Source organism: Pseudorca crassidens, chromosome 6, assembly GCF_039906515.1.
Source record: "Pseudorca crassidens isolate mPseCra1 chromosome 6, mPseCra1.hap1, whole genome shotgun sequence".
Lineage (NCBI taxonomy): Eukaryota > Metazoa > Chordata > Mammalia > Artiodactyla > Delphinidae > Pseudorca > Pseudorca crassidens.
In genome coordinates this window covers 55,834,656-55,853,149 of record NC_090301.1, presented here as the reverse complement: position 1 = coordinate 55,853,149, position 18,494 = coordinate 55,834,656, and the positions used below count along the sequence as shown (strand labels likewise).

The 18,494-nt window shown below is 36.2% G+C and overlaps 1 long non-coding RNA gene across 6 annotated transcripts in view; it reads right to left on the bottom strand.

Annotated features, from left to right (window-relative positions):
- Window positions 1–16,300, bottom strand: part of LOC137225829 (uncharacterized) — a 354,758-nt gene extending 338,458 nt beyond the window's left edge. For all 6 annotated transcript variants that reach the window (XR_010944046.1, XR_010944047.1, XR_010944044.1 and 3 more), the window contains exons 1-2: window positions 16,158–16,300; window positions 15,693–15,807 (exon numbers count right to left, since the gene is read on the bottom strand). This is a non-coding gene — a long non-coding RNA (uncharacterized lncRNA). The remainder of the gene's footprint in view (window positions 1–15,692; window positions 15,808–16,157) is intronic.
- Between the last annotated feature and the right edge of the window lie 2,194 nt (window positions 16,301–18,494).

The window sequence follows — 18,494 nt, the reverse complement described above, 5'->3', positions numbered from 1 at the left end:
CTGAAACAGAAACACTTAAAATCTCAGAACACTGAGATTTGGGAATAGAAGTTTATTTGTTACTCATGTAAATCCAAAATGAGAACTAGGCTCCTTCCATCTTCAGGCCCTGCCATATTCAACACGTAGAGAAAAAGCACAGAGAATCATGTATGAGAGGTTTTTATGGGCCAAGCCCGGAAGTAACAATACATCACTTCTGCTCACATGCCACTGGCTAGAACCTAGAACACTTTCATCCACAAATGATCACTTGTGTCTTTCAAACATTTCTTCATAATTTCAATTTTCTAAATCAAAGTTCAGCAAGCTACAGCCTGCAGGTGAAGTCTACTTCACCACCTGTTTTCATATGGCCCATGAGGTAAGAAAGATTTCTCCATTTTTTAATGGTTGAAAAAAAACTTAAAAGAGGAATAATGTTTTGCAACACATGAAAATGATATGAAATTCAGATTTCAGTCTCCATAAATGAAGTTTTATTGGAACACAGGCACACTCATTTGCTTATATATTATCCATGGCTGTTTCTGCACTACACAACAGCAGAGTTAAACAGCTGGAACAGAGAGCATATGACTGGCAAAGCCAAAATATTTTCTATCTGGCCCTTTATAGAAAAGGTTTGCCAACCCACCCTTTAAACTGATAAGAATTGATAAGAGTTAAACAAGAGGTACTCCTAGGCAGTGACCTGCAACACAAATATTCCTGACTGGTGGTTGAAGTGAATCTGTAGGCATCAGCAACCAAATGAGCTGATGGTAAAACTGATATCTTTGGGAAACACTGAGGAGTCTGAACAAGATTCTGGTCAGTCCACTACATGCAGAGTTGGATCAAGGAGAACCTACAGGCTGAGCCAGAATTTTCTCTTAAGAAGCATTTCTGGATCCACACCAGTTCAAAAACAAATGATTAATTAGCCATTTGTACACAGGCAAGTAAGGAAATACTTGCTTTCCAAACACTTGCTTATTTGGAAATTTGTTTTCCAAATTTCTCATAGAAGAGAGTATGTCAACAGAATTGTTAGATATTACACTAGTGTGGTTTGGTTTTTAATAATTTAAATAAATTTAAATAAAATTTAAATATTTTAAACAATTTATCATTTTGTTATAGAAAGGTTACTGTTTTCTGAGGCTTGTAAATATCTTAATTCCAATAGTGAAAACGTAAAGAATATGGTAAATAGCTAAGAATCATATTTTATGAAACCAAATATCAAGAATTTTGGGGAATTCCCTGGTGGTCCAGTGGTCAGGACTCAGCGCCTTCACTGCTGGGACCTGGATTCAAGCCCTGGTCTGGGAACTAAGATACCACGAGATGTGTGGCACAGCCAAAAGGAAAAAAAAAAGAATTTTCTTTATAGGTAGTTTCCTGATGACTATATTAGCATAACTGTATTTGTTTCTTAATTACTCTAGAATCGTATCAAGAACAAAAGTAACTCCTTTTTATCAGAATGCCTTATTGACCTCAAATATTAACTGACAGCATTTCTTTCTACTGAAATTCCAAAACATAAATAGGTTCACAGGAATGCGTGTTGCTTGTACAAACACAAGACCAGTTTAAGAATTTAATAAAGAATAAAATGTACCAATATATCAAAATAAGCTTTAAAAAAAAAATCTCAGCATTAATGTCAATACCCACCCACCCCCTAGCCCTGCCCTTGAGCATCACAATGATATAAAGCATAGCCTCAGGACAAAGATTTTCCTTTAGCCACTGTGGCTGTAGTCACTCAGAGCAAACAAAACTCCCAGTCCTAGGGACCCAGGCTACCTGAGACCAAGACACCCCAAATTTGGGAATGACCACAGAGATCATTGTTCCAGCAACCAATATCAAACTCCTTGTTTTATTTAAGAGGAAACTGAGCACAGACTGGGTAAGACCTGCCCAGGCAACAGAGCCAGTGAGCCATAGCATTGGCATTACAGCCCAGCCAACCATCCCCCATCCCGTGCTTCTTCTTCGACACCACAATTCATCCTCTTATGCACTGGCTCCCTGGAGCCATCAGATCACAGTCTCAAGCAAGGTTCATGTAGCTTCCTTCTAAGGTAGATATATTTGAATCCAATACCACTTACTGCACGAACGTCTTCCCAATGAGACCTATAAAGCAGAGGCTTTGTCTGCTTTGTGGAGGCCAAAGAGCCCACTGGACCTGACTAGTGTCAGAACACAGAGGCTGGAGACAAAGAAGGTAAAGCATCTGGATTAAAAGTTTAAAAAGGCAGATTATGTGGATGCTTGGGGGTGTATATAATCCATCCAAAAGTCAGTTCATTTTTCACTTTTAACAGAAATACTTGAAGTTAGAGCTTCATATGAGTTACAGACAGAAGGGACTGAGAAGTTCTACCCCTCTATTTAAAAAAGAGACAGGCAACCCAGTGTTGTGGTTAAGAACTCACACTCTGGAACCTGATGGTCAGGATTCAAATCCTGACTCCATCACCTTCTTTTATGTTAAGTTGATCAAGTAGACTATCTCCTAAAGCTCAATATTCTCATCTGTAAAATAGGGTAACAATGACATTTACCTCATTCATTTCCTGAGGATTAAATAAAATAATATAAATACTCATTAGGGATTTGGGAGGAACTAAGAAAGAACCTATCATTAAGTAAACACTTGATAAATATTAGTTTTTTGTAGTATTGATTAAGACTTTAAGGCCAGGAAGGCTATGTGACTTAGTCAGTATGACAACACAAAATGTGCTGGAATTCCTAATCTTCCTACTCCACACCCAGAGACCGTACTATGCCATCCTCCTTCTTGCAAGTGTTTTGATTTAGTAAATGTTTTGATCTGGTATAAACACGAGCTTACCTATAAACATTGCTTAGCATTAAAGCAACAGTTGAGGCAAAAGCAAGTGCTTTTATCAAGAATAACAATCAATCAATGTGATACACCATATTAACAAATTGAAGAATAAAAGCCATATGATCATCTCATTAGATGCAGAAAAAGCCTTTGACAAAATTCAACACCCATTTATGATAAAAACTCTCTAGAAAGTGGGCATAGAGGGAACCTACCTCAACATAATAAAGGCCATATATGACAAACCCACAGCAAACATCATTATCAATGGTGAAAAACTGAAAGCATTTCCTCTAAGATCAGCAACAAGGATGTCCACTCTCACCACTATTATTCAACATAGTTTTGGAAGTCCTAGCCATGGCAATCAGAGAAGAAAAAGAAATAAAAGGAATACAAATTGGAAAAGAAGAAGTAAAACTGTCACTGTTTGCAAATGACATGATACTATATATAGATAATCCTAAAGATGCCACCAGAAAACTACTAGAGCTAATCAATAAATTTGGTAAAGTTGCAGGATACAAAATTAATGCACAGAAATCTCTTGCATTCCTCTACACTAACAACGAAAGATCAGAAAGAGAAATTGAGGAAACAATCCCACTTACCATTGCAACAAAAAGAATAAAATATCTAGGAATAAACCTACCTAAGGAGGTAAAAGACCTGTACTCAGAAATCTATAAGACACTGATGAAAGAAATCAAAGATGATACAAACAGATGGAGAGATATACAATGTTCATGGATTGGAAGAATCAATACTGTGAAAATGACTATACTACCCAAAGCAATCTACAGATTCAGTGCAATCCCTATCAAATTACCAATGGCATTTTTTACATAACTAGAACAAAAAATCTTAAAACTCATATGGAGACACAAAAGACCCTGAATAGCCAAAGCAATCTTGAGGGAAAAAAATGGAGGTGGAAGAATCAGACTCCCTGACTTCAGACTCTACTACAAAGCTACAGTAATCAAGACAATATGGTACTGGCACAAAAACAGAAATATAAATCAATGGAACAAGATAGAAAGCCCAGAGATAAACCCATGCACCTATGGTCAACTAATCTATGACAAAGGAGTCAAGGATATACAATGGAGAAAAGACAGCCTCTTCAATAAGTGGTGCTGGGAAAACTGGACAGCTACATGTAAAAGAATGAAATTAGAACACTCCCTAACACCATACACAAAAATCAACTCAAAATGGATTAGAGACCTAAATGTAAGGCCAGACACTATAAAACTCTTAGAGGAAAACATAAGCAGAACACTCTATGAAATAAATCACAGCAAGATCCTTTTTGACCCACTTCCTAGAGGAATGGAAATAAAAACAGAACTAAACAATGGGACCTAATGAAATTTAAAGGCTTTTGCACAGCAAAGGAAACCATAAACAAGATGAAAAGACAGCCCTCAGAATGGGAGAAAATATTTGCAAATGAAGTAACTGATAAAGGATTAATCTCCAAAATTTACAAGCAGCTCACACAGCTCAATATCAAAAAAACAAACAACCCAATCCAAAAAAGGGCAGAAGACCTAAATAGACATTTCTCCAAAGAAGATATACAGATTGCCAACAAACACATGAAAGGATGCTCAACATCACTAATCATTAGAGAAATGCAAATCAAAACTACAATGAGGTATCACCTCAAACCAGTCAGAATGGCCATCATCAAAAAATCTACAACCAGTAAATGCTGGAGAGGGTGTGGAGAAAAGGGCACCCCCTTGCACTGTTGGTGGGAATGTAAACTGATACAGCCACTATGGAGAACAGTATGAAGGTTCCTTAAAAAACTAAAAATAGAACTACCATATGACCCAGCAAACCCACTACTGGGCATATACCCTGAGAAAATCATAATTCAAAAAGAGTCATGTGGGCTTCCCTGGTGGCACAGTGGTTAAGAATCTGCCTGCCAACTCTATTTACAATAGCCAGGACATGGAAGCAACCTAAGTGTCCATCAACAGATGAATGGATAAAGAAGATGTGGCACATATATACAATGGAATATTACTCAGCCATAAAAAGAAATGAAATTGAGTTATATGTAGTGGGGTGGATGGACCTAGAGACTGTCATACTGAGTGAAGTAAGTCAGAAAGAGAAAAACAAATACCATATGCTAACACATATATATGGAATCTTAAAACAAAAAAAGGTTCTGAAGAACCTAGGAGCAGGACAGGAATAAAGACGCAGACACAGAATGGACTTGAGGACACAAGCTGGGATGAAGTGAGAGAGTGGCATGGACATATATACACTATAAAATAGATAGCTAGCGGGAAGCAGCCGCATAGCACAGGGAGATCAGCTCGGTGCTTTGTGACCACCTAGAGGGGTGGGATAGGGAGGGTGGGAGGGAGACTCAAGAGGCAGGAGATATGGCGATATATGTATATGTATATGTATAGCTGATTCACTTTGTTATAAAGCAGAAACTAACACACTATTGTAATGCAGTTATACTCCAATAAAGATGTTTAAAAAAAAAGGGACCTAATGAGACTTAAAAGCTTTTGCCCATCAAAGGAAACTATAAACACAATGAAAAGACAGTCCTCAGGGGCTTCCCTGGTGGCGCAGTGGTTGAGAGTCCGCCTGCCAATGCACGGGACACGGGTTCGTGCCCCGGTCCGGGAGGATCCCACATGCCGCGGAGCGGCTGGGCCCGTGAGCCATGGCCGCTGACCCTGCGCATCCGGAGCCTGTGCTCCGTAACGGGAGAGGCCACAACAGTGAGAGGCCCGCGTACGGCAAAAAAAAAAAAAAAAAAAAAAAAAAAAGACAGTCCTCAGAATGGGAGAAAATATTTGCAAATGAATCAACGGACAAAGGATTAATCTCCAAAATACATAAACAGCTCATGCAACTCAATATTAAAAAACAAACAACCCAATCAAAAAATAGGCAGAAGACCTAAATAGACATTTCTCCAAAGAAGACATACAGATGGCCAAGAGACACATGAAAAGTTGCTCAACATCACTAATTATTAGAGAAATGCAAATCAAAACTACAATGAGGTATCACCTCACACCACTTAGAATGGGCATTATCAGAAAATCTACAAACAACAAATGCTGGAGAGGGTGTGGAGAAAAGGGAACCCTCTTGCACTGTTGGTGGGAATGTGAATCGATACAGCCACTATGGAGAACAGTATGGAGGTTCCTTAAAAAAACTAAAAATAGAATTACCATATGACCCAGCAATCCCACTACTGGGCATATACCCAGAGAAAACCATAATTCAAAAAGAGACATGTACCACAATGTTCATTGCACCACTATTTACAATAGCCAGGACATGGAAGCAACCTAAATGCCCATCGATAGGCAAATGGATAAAGAAGACATGGTACATATATACAATGGAATATTACTCAGCCATAAAATGGAATGAAATGGGGTCATTTGTAGAGACGTGGATGGACCTAGAGGCTGTCATACAGAGTGAAGTAAGTCAGAAAGAGAGAAACAAATATCGTATATTAATGCATGTATGTGGAATCTAGAAAAAGTGGTACAGATGAACCGGTTTGCAAGGCAGAAATAGAGACACAGATGTAGAGAACAAATGTATGGACACCAAGGGAGGAAAGTGGGTGGGGTGGTGGTGTGATGAATTGGGAGATTGGGATTGACATATATACACTAATGTGTATAAAATAGATAACTAATAAGAAGCTGCTGTATAAAAAAATAATTAAATTAAATTAAAAAAGAAAAAGCATAACAGAAGACTCCCACAAGTATGGATGCAACTTGCATCACATTTTCTAACTGAAGGCAGTGCTGTAATACTGCCCACATTTTCATAGCCAGCTATGGTGATTTTGCTGTTCCCATTAGTGTTACTCTCACCACCCTATGAGAAGAGTGATTCCTGCTGTCCCCACTCACAAATGAAAACTGGGGAACTGAGCTGATCACAGAAACCAATCTCCCCACAAACCTATACTTTTATAAAATTACACAAAGATTTAGCTAGGTATCAACTTCTTCCAGGAAATGTGAACATTTAGATTCTTATATGACTGAGAAAGAAGGCCACTTTGCATGCCACAAAAGACCAAATGTAGCCAAACAAGTCTTCTAGAATCAATTTGAGACAGAAAGTAATTCTATTACCATAAATTAGGGTAGCATGCCCTGGTTCAATAATAATTTTTTAAATCTCAGGCTGTCTTATACACTGACGAAATTCAAATAAGCTATATTTTATTTTTATTTTGAGATTAAAGGAAAAAGGACTATAAGCTTACCTAACCTTTGGTAGTTTAAAAGAGGATATTTAAAACCTTTCCTTGACAAGTGCCCAAAGATGTAGGAACCAGGTTATTTGTTACAATGTTGTTTGTAATGTATAATGTATAAAGTAGATAACAACTTAAATACCCAATTAGGAGAGGATAGAGTAAATAAATTATGGTATATCACCATACTAGTATACTATACAACCATCAACATTGGTTATTAGGCATACACTTGTCATGTAAAGATGTTTACATTAGTGAAGAAAAGAAGTTATAAATAGTAAACCATTATGACCCCATTTTAATAAAAATATAAGTGAAAATGATATTTTACATGCATAAGAATACACAGAAAAGAAAGTAAGAAGGGCACACCTTGAAATAATAATAAGGTTTATTTCTGGGTAGTAGAATTATAGGTTGGTTGTTTTTTCTTTTTTTGTATTTTCTAAACATTTACTCTAAGGTTTCACTTGTTAAAAAAAGTAATAAAGCTTTGTAGTATATCAGAAAGAGCTTCATCCAAAAAGGTTAATATTAAGAAACTGTTTTCAGCCATGTGGTCTTGCCTTCTGCAGTATACTTCATACCAGCTAAGTGAGAAATTGCTTTATTTTCCTTCTGTCCCTGAGTAAACTGAATTACCAAATAAAAGCAGAGGCAGAACTCTAAGAATCAAAACACAAAGTTTCAGGATTTCAATTCCCATTGCTAGATTTCAGTTATTCATTTATTAAATAAATATTTATTATGCAGCTAAAATTTAAGGAATATAAGAATAAATCATGTACAGATCCTCCTCTAAGAGACCACAGTTACTAAGAGGGATCTACTTAAATTTAAAAAGAGATAATGCCACAAGAAAGGTATGTATGAAGGAGAGGTTTCTTTTTACTCAGGGAATTAGGGAAGTATTATTAAACAATGAAAAAAACACACAATTGAGATTTGGTACTAAAAAGCTGAATTTCTATGGTTATTTGATATAATTACCTTATAATAATGAACTCTATATAGTTCTAAGTGAAAAAAAGGAAGCTCCAAAATAGTATGCATGTTTAATATACACATTTTACACACAAAGGCCCACACATACAACTCAGAAATATGTATACCAAAATGTTAACAATCCTAATCTTTAGATAGGGGTGTTACAGGTGGTTTGTTTGTTGTTTTGTTTTGTTTATCAATTTGTTATCTGTTGTGTCCTATTTTACTACAATAAACCTGAATTATATATTACATACTAATAAATGTAGAAAACCTGCCCATGGTAACCAAATAAAAGCTTGCGTCATGCCATGATTAGTGCTGGACTATGAGGGGCTAATGTGGACACGTCACAGATTGTGACCAGGATGAATAAAGCTTGTCCACTTCTCAGATAGCCCTTGCTCTGATTTTTTCCATCTGACAACATTGAATGACAAAATTATTGTCTCTACTTTGGTTGTAACAATCAGAGAACTGAGTAGATGCCTAAAGACCGAAAAAAGGACCAAAATAACCAGAACTCTTGAGGGTTTTTGCAATTATCTGATCATGAATAACCAATATGACTTCACAAAGAACTTGTCCTGTCTTGGTAATAGACAGCCATCTTCTTACATGGCAAAGTGGCAGGCCTGGAAGGTCACAGGAAATAAATTGATGAAACCTAGCTTGACTTTAGGAAGGCTTTTGATCCTGTCCTATAAGACAGGCTGGGAAAATATGACCAGGAGCAGACAACTGTCCATTAGCTAACTACAGCTTTGGCTATCAAGCAATAAGCAACACATTTAAATGTAGAAGATCACAGATGATGTTTTGTAACAACAAACTGAACAACGGGCATGCGAAAAAGGGTGTTCAGAAGGTAAAATAATAATTGAAGATGAAACTGTACAAACATCCAGAAGCAAAATTCAGACCTCAACTTAGTATGAAAAATGTGCTGCAAGTATACCTGGATTGTGGGAAATAAAGTATTTGGATAGAAATCAGACTACCAATAGACACTGAAATAGCAGCTTAAAATACTGTTCTGACAATGGATATGGAATTAAGACTATGACATACAAGTGCACATTGTACATACTCACATTAGCAGTAGCACATTGTATTGCCATTATTTGTTGGCAAGTCGTTCTCTCCCTCAAGTTTGTTTTTTCCTTGCTGTATTCCCAGCACCTAGCAGATTCTGGCAAGAGGAGTCTTTCAATAAATCCTTAAGAACAAATGAAATCATCTTCCCATCTTCCTCAGTATACCCCTCTAAAGCACTAATCTCCCCCCTGGAGTTCTGTAATTTTAGATGGATATGAATAATTCGCTGACCATTCAGGGGAGAAGTTAGAAATGCTGGGGGGTTGATAAATGAAATGGGATTGTTCAGATTATAGAACTGAATTATTCAATTTCTGGAAGAGAAAGCCGGAGGTATATTAGTTACAATTCTCAAATTCTAAAGACATCTTACACAAAGGATATATCTTTTTCCACTAGAAATGTCCCAAAATGGCTGGGTCTGAGACCTCGATTAGGGAAATGAACCATTAAATATTGTAATGGATAATAACAATAACAGCAACAACAACAAAACTAAAATATATTTTGCTGAACGCTTTCACAAAAAAGCTAGCTCCTTGGTTCCGGTGATGAAGGCTACACATGAGCCCCTGTGAATTAAGGAGCTGGCCTCTCGAAAGCAAGCCCCTTCCAGAGCCAGGACCCCACAATTTCATGATAAGTATGAGTAATCAGCCATCATCAGAAGCTTTGCACAGTTAAGCTGAAAATGCAAAACTCAATTTTATTTTCATGATATTTATGTTCAAGGTGTCATAGAGGTCTATATCAATAGAATATAAAATACACTGTAGATGTATAGAAAGCAGATTTCTGGAAAATGCCATAATTATTTCTTTATGTATATTTGCATAGATTTCGATTCTTTTTTAATTAGCTGGTTATTTATTAATTCAGAATGTTCTAAATAAAACCTGATATTAAACATGATATAATTATTTCAGTTTCAAAAAGAAACTAATGTGTTCAGTATACACAGTAATATATGGTTGTAGTGAGAAATAGTGAGAAAACAACCCAACCCTTGTTGATTCTTCTGACCTATTTATTGAAGGTTATATTTTTCTATTTTTTGGCCATTGTTTTTATTTGCAATATATAACAATTCTAATGACCCATTTGTCAACATAAAGAGCCTTTGGGTTTCTTTTCCTTTCCAAAAAGCAGTGAAAGGGTCCCCAAACCTATTGATTTAGCACCAAATTTAAATAAGCCCAGAGACCCTCTCACTTTTCACATTAAATAGAACAAGGTCAGACTGGGCATCTTCCAAATGTAAAGGCTTAATTGGACTAATTCTTTCATGATAATAATGTATATTTAAGATAGCCACTAAAAATTTTCAATGCTAATTTAGTAGATCAATTCCATTAAATGCTTTGAACTTTTCACCATTTGCTAATCTCATCTATTAAAGCTGCTGTTTTGTTGAAAATCTGAAGCTATAACTTAATATCAAACTACAAGTCTAGCCAGACCTAAGAAATACTTCCTTATATGTGAAATATAGCCTTAAAGGATCTTAAGTTGTGTTAAATTGTAAGAGTCTAGCCATAAAATTTCCTGCAGCCAAAATGCAGAGCGATCTTATCAGTCTACCGGCAATTGACATTATGGTAAGAAGCTTGCAGGGTTTTTTAAAATTTCAGAAATACATGTTTTTTGTGTCTGAGGCAAAGCTTTAACACCTGTGATTATTGGTTATAGACCAACCTTTACACAACTACAAGGTTCAGATTTTAATATCAAGTACCATGTCATTTCAGTAATAGTTCAATTCAGATCAATAAAAATATCAAGATTTTGCTCAACATTTTGATGAATGGCTTAAGCAATATAACTCATTAATATAAAAATAAAAATATATTTGTTAATTAGCTAATGAAGAATTTTGAGAGAAGAGACTCCACACCACTATCAAATATCCACCATGTCGCATTTGTTTGGAACTAGACTTCTAAGGCTATTTTTATTCCCTGTGATTTACCACCAGTATCCTCTGGGTGATAGTTGAGGAAACAGATGCTGGGAATCTCTCTCCGCTCAGTTCCTGAGACTTCTGACTCAAGGCCGTGCCAGCTCCCTGCTTTGTACTCGCTCTTGCCGAGGGTGGTGGAGTGAAACGTAAATGACTGCCTGATTTCCAGTCTCTCACTGCCAGTTTCCTCAGAGTTTCCACTTACGCATTTGACTCCTTAACCAACTTCGTTTGAAGTTCCCATTCCAAAATCCTGAACGGCATGTTCCCAGGATACATTTAAATTTTTTTAAACTCATTCAGTGGGGATTTTCCAACTGAAATAAAAAATAAATTGAAAACTGGGCAGGGGGGGTGTTCTTTTTTTTTCAGTTTTCTCTTCACTGTTGATTGGGATTAGTGATATCTGCAAAAGGAAGATGCAGGGGAAAAATAATTGTAAAATGTTCCCTTCCAAGCTCTAAGCACATTTTCTTTGGAGAACCATAAATCTGTTACTTACTGAGAAAGGGTTTGAAAGAAAATAGATCTGCATCTATTTGGAGATTATACTTAAACTGTTAATTAAAAAATTAACATTTATTAAATGTCCACAAAGTATAGAGCTTTATTCTTTCTTAGTGAATGTAGTAGGCTAATAAGAACATGGGGGTGGTAATCTAAGCAGTTTACCTTAGCAGTTTACCTAAGTAAATACCTTTTATAATGGATTTATAACAGAAGCACATTACAGATGGAGAATTCAGTTTCACAAGGCAGCGGTTTCTATTAAGTCTCTTATATTACGGAGAATTCACTGGCCAATCTATGTTTTTACAAAGCTTTTTTAAGAAGCTTACTTTATTTTAAACAATAGGATCTCTATTGGTGATTTTTACAATTTAATTTTACGTAAACCAATGGGATATCCTTATTAAGCACCACTGAATTACCTAAAGGCTTACTTATTAATCCTGTTTTTTAGTGTGGTTTAATGATAGCCTAGAATAATTGATTTAGGCTATTTTTACGTTAGGAAAACTTAGCAATTTTTATTGTATTTCAGATAAAATGAGTTTAAATTGATGAATTAGATCTCACAACATAACTGCAACACCTGCTCTTGGTATACATCTATGTGAGACTGAGGCAACAAGTCAATTTACTAATTTAATGGAAATCTGTCTGTTCTTGGGTGTGGGGGGAAAGGTGTTGATTTACTAGCATATAGATCAAGCAGCCAACTAGAGACTAAATTATTGCTTTTCCATCATAAAGACACCTACCCATACTCAAATTTGCACCATATGATTCTCTGTGGAAGACCTCACAGGTAGATTGGGGCTCAGTGCCTCCTCACTACCACCAAATAAATATTTTTACCAGCCACAAATATATACACACACACACACACACACACACACACACACACAGTGCCATATTAGTAACATTCTAACAGAAAATGAGGCCCTTTGAATAAGGAAAACTACTTTAATGAAAAAATTTGGTGAGACGCCCATAATGAGCAAAGAATCTTAAAGTGCAAGAGATTCTCCAGTGGAAAATCCTCACGAGCCACTACACAACAGGCAAAAAGTGAATATAAAAATTGACATTAAAAAGTCCATTCCCAACTTAGAGGGGTGGGATAGGGAGGGTGGGAGGGAGGCTCAAGAGGGAGGGGATATGGGGATATATATATGCATATGGCTGATTCACTTTGTTGTACAACAGAAATGAGCACAGTATTGTGAAGCAATTATACTCCAAATAAAATGTATAAAAATAAAATAAATAAATAAAAAATCCATTCCCCAATATTTTGCACAGATATTAAAAGAAAACTACACAAACACACACACACACAAGGAAAGTGTACATGATGCTGAACTACTTTTGTAGCTGTAGCAAAAACTGATGTTTAACAGCAATACTCCTGGGCTCTATGTATGTACAAAACACCAAAATAACCAACTGATTCAGCCAGACATTTGAGCAAAGAAAGTCCATCAAACATGCTGGCTGATCTAAACAACTATACACCCACCCAGGCAAAGAGGTAAATTCATCATTTATGTATAAAGGAAAAAAGGGTCAGCAATATGTTTATGGTGAAACATACTAGACAAGGGAAAAAAAGTTTTTTAATGACTAACTCAGCCCTGGTATATGAATCACAAAACTAAAAAATCCCTCCAATATACACAAATACAGTTGCCTAATGTAAGAGTCTCAGCGCCAACAAGGGTAAGACATACTTTCATTTTAATGTACCCCTGATACCATCAAGTGGCCTAATAAGTGTAATACTGAAGTCAGTTCTACAGCATCTCAAGGGTTAAGTTCTGTGTTGTGAATAATTTTGAAAAAGTATCCCAGTAAGAATCAGGCTTAGGCTAGTTCAGCAAGAAGAACTGTTCCATAATGAGGCTTGGCCTGGACCAGTCCCAGTAGAATTAATTTTGTGCAGTAGAACACCTAGATAAATTAGTTTTGCTTTAAATATTGAGTCCTAAAAGAGTTAAAAGAGGTAGAATATCAATCAATAATTTTTAGATTAACTACTTTGTATATGACAAAACAAAATTAACTTTGGCATTATAACCCCTTCTTCTGGCATTTCAGATGAACCCCAAGTTTAAAATAAATAATTGGAGATTTAAAAACCAACCAAACATGTGCATTTGTTTCTTGGTACAGAATACTAACTCTCTGCCTAGTTTGTAAAAAGAAAAGCTTACTCATACATTTAGTAAAATTACAAATATGGTTATTATATTTAATTATTAAAATAATCACTTAAGAATTAAGATTCCTGAAAAAATATAGAAAGATTTCTATAGGGTTTTTGTTGTTGTTGTTGTTTTGCGGTACGCGGGCCTCTCACTGTTGTGGCCTCTCCCGTTGTGGAGCACAGGCTCCCGACGCGCAGGGTCAGCGGCCATGGCTCACGGGCCCAGCCGCTCCGCGGCATGTGGGATCTTCCCGGACCGGGGCACGAACCCTGTCCCCTGCATCGGCAGGCGCACTCTCAACCACTGCGCCACCAGGGAAGCCCTATAGAGCTTTTTTAATGGAACTACTGAAGCAGTTAAGCTTTAAAAATTAAGTGAAAAATATCTCAATTAACAATGCTAGAGTCTTAAATTTTTATTTTAATAGATTAATCCCTCCAAAGTCTACCTATTATTCCCCTTTTATAAAATTGATTTCTATGGAAACATATGTGTAGAATTAAAATCATGTCTACAAATGGCAACAAATTTAAACCAAAACTCCCTTGTGTTTCAATGGCTTTTTCTAGTTAAACAGCTACCAAAAAGGTAAGTACAAGATTCATTTCCCCGGGAGATGAAGTCAGGCTTTTAACCTGGCCAACTGCCCATATAAACAATCTTAAATGTTATTTGGTCATCATTTGGTAATTAAAATGGCAAATCACAACCATACTGAATTTACATCCATGTGCCAAAAAGTTATTTAGCAGATAACTAGAGATAGAGGAAATGTCTCTTTAATAGATTCTTTTAAGAATACATCTACAGGAAGCATCAGGTTTTCAAACAATCATAAAAAACAAGAAGCAGTTGAACAGTGTCACCCAGAGGTGAAAAGTATATTACTTCTAGAGATTTATATGGTTAACCATAATCTGCTTTTCAGCCATCATTTTTGTCACTTTCAGGTTTTTCACGAGTAATGTACCAGAAATCATTATTTTCCTAGTTGCATATTGAAATACCATATTTTAATGAATAAAAATAAATGTTTTATTTTAGAAAAAGTACTTTACTTCTGGGTTAAACTGTATATCAATTTTCCCCCTTCAATACAATAAACAAACTGAACAACCAGGCAAAATACTTTCTAGAATTGAATATAATGCCCCTTGTCTACTTCTAGCCTACAAAAATTATTAACTAATACATTTTTAAGAGAAGGTTCTGTGACTACTACACAATTTCCATACACCCGAAATTATGTTTTTTCTAAAAATTATACTGAACTATTGTATACCCCTAAGGCAAAATTATAATCCTAGGGAGAGTTTTAAGAATTCTTACTGAACCCTTCCATTGTTATGACCGAAGAGGATGGGAATGGGTATAAGAGTGCTGGGCAAGTACAAGACAGGAAAATAATTCTGTTTTATTCCACAGGAAGTTGAAAAATAACAATATCTATTTTGACCAAAATTAAAAGGAGCCTGCCGATTTTTAATGAAAGAAGTTCCATACCATTGAACCTGCCAACTAGCAGCTGCATTAAGCACTTGGCTGCCACTGAATTCCTAAACTAAACTGCAGAAAAACACCTCCTCCTGGGTCTAATCAACTTCAGGGAGCTTCAAATAAACCTTAGTTTGTGGGGCCAGAGCAGGTCAAGTTTTTTAAGAGCCTCAGAATAGAGTCTTATGTTTGCTCTTGAGCTAAAAGGCACACCTGTACTTCGTAGAGAGCGTTTTCCGGGCCAGTTATGCTTAATCTATCAAGGATTTTCATCCGTTACTGGGTTTCCATTACCTTTTGTCAGACGTTTTCTCCAAGATCCCGCTGCTTCTTTTTAATCACCTAAGTAGCAACACTGATGTGACAAGCTCCAGAATAAGGCTCATCCTTTCTATTCTGCATCTTCAGCCTAATGATGAGAAATGGACTTCCATAAACTTGAAAAAGGCAGGGAAATGTTGCCAAAGTCATTATCCACTACTTTGAATTGGAAAGAAGAGATCTGTCCCTTTTAGAATATTAATAAAGTATAAAATAATTTTACAAAGCCTTCAGCATTTCGTATGTGAAATAAATGAAACTGCCCAGTGCTATTTCAAAAGAAAAACAAAATAACCTCATTTCCTACTCTCTGAAATCTACATCAGAATATATCCTCGATTTTGCATATCAAGCAGAGTGTTCAACTGCCTGACAGAAATGAGAGGATTACTGCCTGCATGAAAGCTAATATTAAAATAATCTCTCCCATTTAGATACCTTCTTCTTGTCTCTTTTTCCCTTTCCCATAGATGGAAGTGTTGTTGCCTAAATCAATACTTTGGCATCAAGGAGTAGCTTCTAAATCGCCAGCATGCTATTTGCCCGTGAGCAGGCTGTGGACTACAGCTCATGCCTGTCTGCCTGCTTGTGGCTAAGTCTCAGAGGGCAAAATTGCAGGCTTTCTCATACTCAAAACCACACCATCGTTGACCATATTTGGTGATTCCATTACAGTAACAATTTGAAGGAGCACCAGGCTTAACAGCATTTTGGAGCAGACCTTAAGGAAGCTGCTACACATGGATCGTATTGACCTCTCCAGCCACTCTTAGACAATCCACAGCTGTTCCCAGATCTGCCGCCGGCGGAGGCAAGACACAGCGGCAGATCTGGGCGCCATCTAGTGGATTCTATTGATCTGCGGAGTCGTCAAGAGAATATGGAGGTTATATAAAATTTGGACAACAATTACTACAGCCAAACTATAAAATAAATTTTTCTTCAAACTACAATCGAAGCAGTAGGAAAGGAGGCATTTCTAAAGATAAAGGAAAAGAAGAATATAAACTCAAATGACTTATAGGAATTTCACAACTGGTTTTTCAATATGAATCTTAAGTCTTTGAAATGTCAAGTACTTCATTATTTATACACTTATTATGAAAAGGAAAATATGAAAAGTTTATTTTGCCAAAATATTACCATTTTCCTATAATCTGCCAAATTGGATACTGTACAGTTACATTTTACCTTAAGGGTTTATAGTTTAAGCCAATCCAAATGGAATTGAAACTTATTTTTCCTACTACCTAATATATAACCTGAGTCCTAAAGATGCTGTTCATAAAATACTCCACCAAGTATTTCTCCCTTCTTCAGCCCAACATCACCTATTCCTAACACCTCAGAAAAGAGGTCTTACTGTTTCTCCTCTCTGTTCTTTGCACACAAATATTTTCTGGATGACAGAACTTCAACTTTCTCCTTGGCAAAGTTATGTCTACTACTCAGTTTAATATCAGATTCAAAATACAACTCCTGGAAAGCTGTACTCCTGACTGATCCACCATCACTTCCTACTTTATGTTTCCAAATGTATTTTATTTAGCGTTGCCGCTTGTCTCTGATTTCCTAATGCTTATCTCCACAAATCGTTCTTTTGTGTGACCCACAGCCTCTAGCACAGTAGAGGAGCCTATTAAATGTTGAATAATAGCTATGACATAAGTAGGTGACTATCTGTAAAGATCTGTTAATAAATCCTCTGGTTATTCTGCCCTTCTGGTAGGCTAAATGTATCAACAGTATCTAACATTTATTGAACTTTGCTAAAGTAGACACTATGGTAAGCAATTAATACATTTTCTTATTGGATGCTCACAACAGCCCTATGAAATAAGTACTGCTACTGTCCTTATTTTATAGCTCAGGAAAGCTGAGTCTGAAAGGTTGAGAAATTCACCCAGTTGTTATAGGTAGTAAAAAAGGGAGACCTAGAATCTGATCTCAGTCTGTCTCCAGAGCCTATATGCTGAACCACTCCACTATACTTTGCCTATTTTGTTATTTTGTTATTTGTCTATGTTATTAAATATATGATACACTGTTATCTTATTACTGGTTGTATTATATTTGGATGATTCATTTTGCAAAAATTAAGTAGTTATTTGATCCCATGCAAAATCAGTTATTTTAGATAGTTACTGAAAATTATTCAAGTTGTTCGTATTTTTTACCATGTTTGTTCTTCAAAGAATGAGCTTACTATAATTAAAAGATCTGTACAGAGGAAGGAAAAGAAATTACTTTGCTGATCAAAGGACTGATGTAGGAAAATATGCAAGCTGACTGCATTTAGCTAAGATTGCAACAATGAAGTGGAAGAGCTAGGGGAAATGGGAGATCTGGTAATAACTGTTTCTTTGTTTTTTCAGTTCACCTGACCTCTTTAAACATTTTAATTTAGAAATGCCCCTCAGTCCTCAAGCTTGGCCGCATGAGTAAGAAATCAGGAACCCCACAGGAACCACCTGTGGGGTTTCATTTCAAGGGAATTGGAAAGGGCTCCCAACCTCCTAAAATATTTTAAAATGTTTAAAAGTGCGTTCTTAGAGCTTCTTGCCTTCAATTTAATCAAGAAAAGGACAGCATTGGTCTTAATCGCTCAAAACTAGAAAGAACTCACATGTCCCTAAACAATAAAATGGATAAATAACATGGTAAATTCATACAATGAATATTATTCAGCATTGAAAATTAATGCAGTAATACCACACACAACATGGATGAATCTCAAAGTATAATTTTGAGCAACTGAAGCAAGACAGAATACAC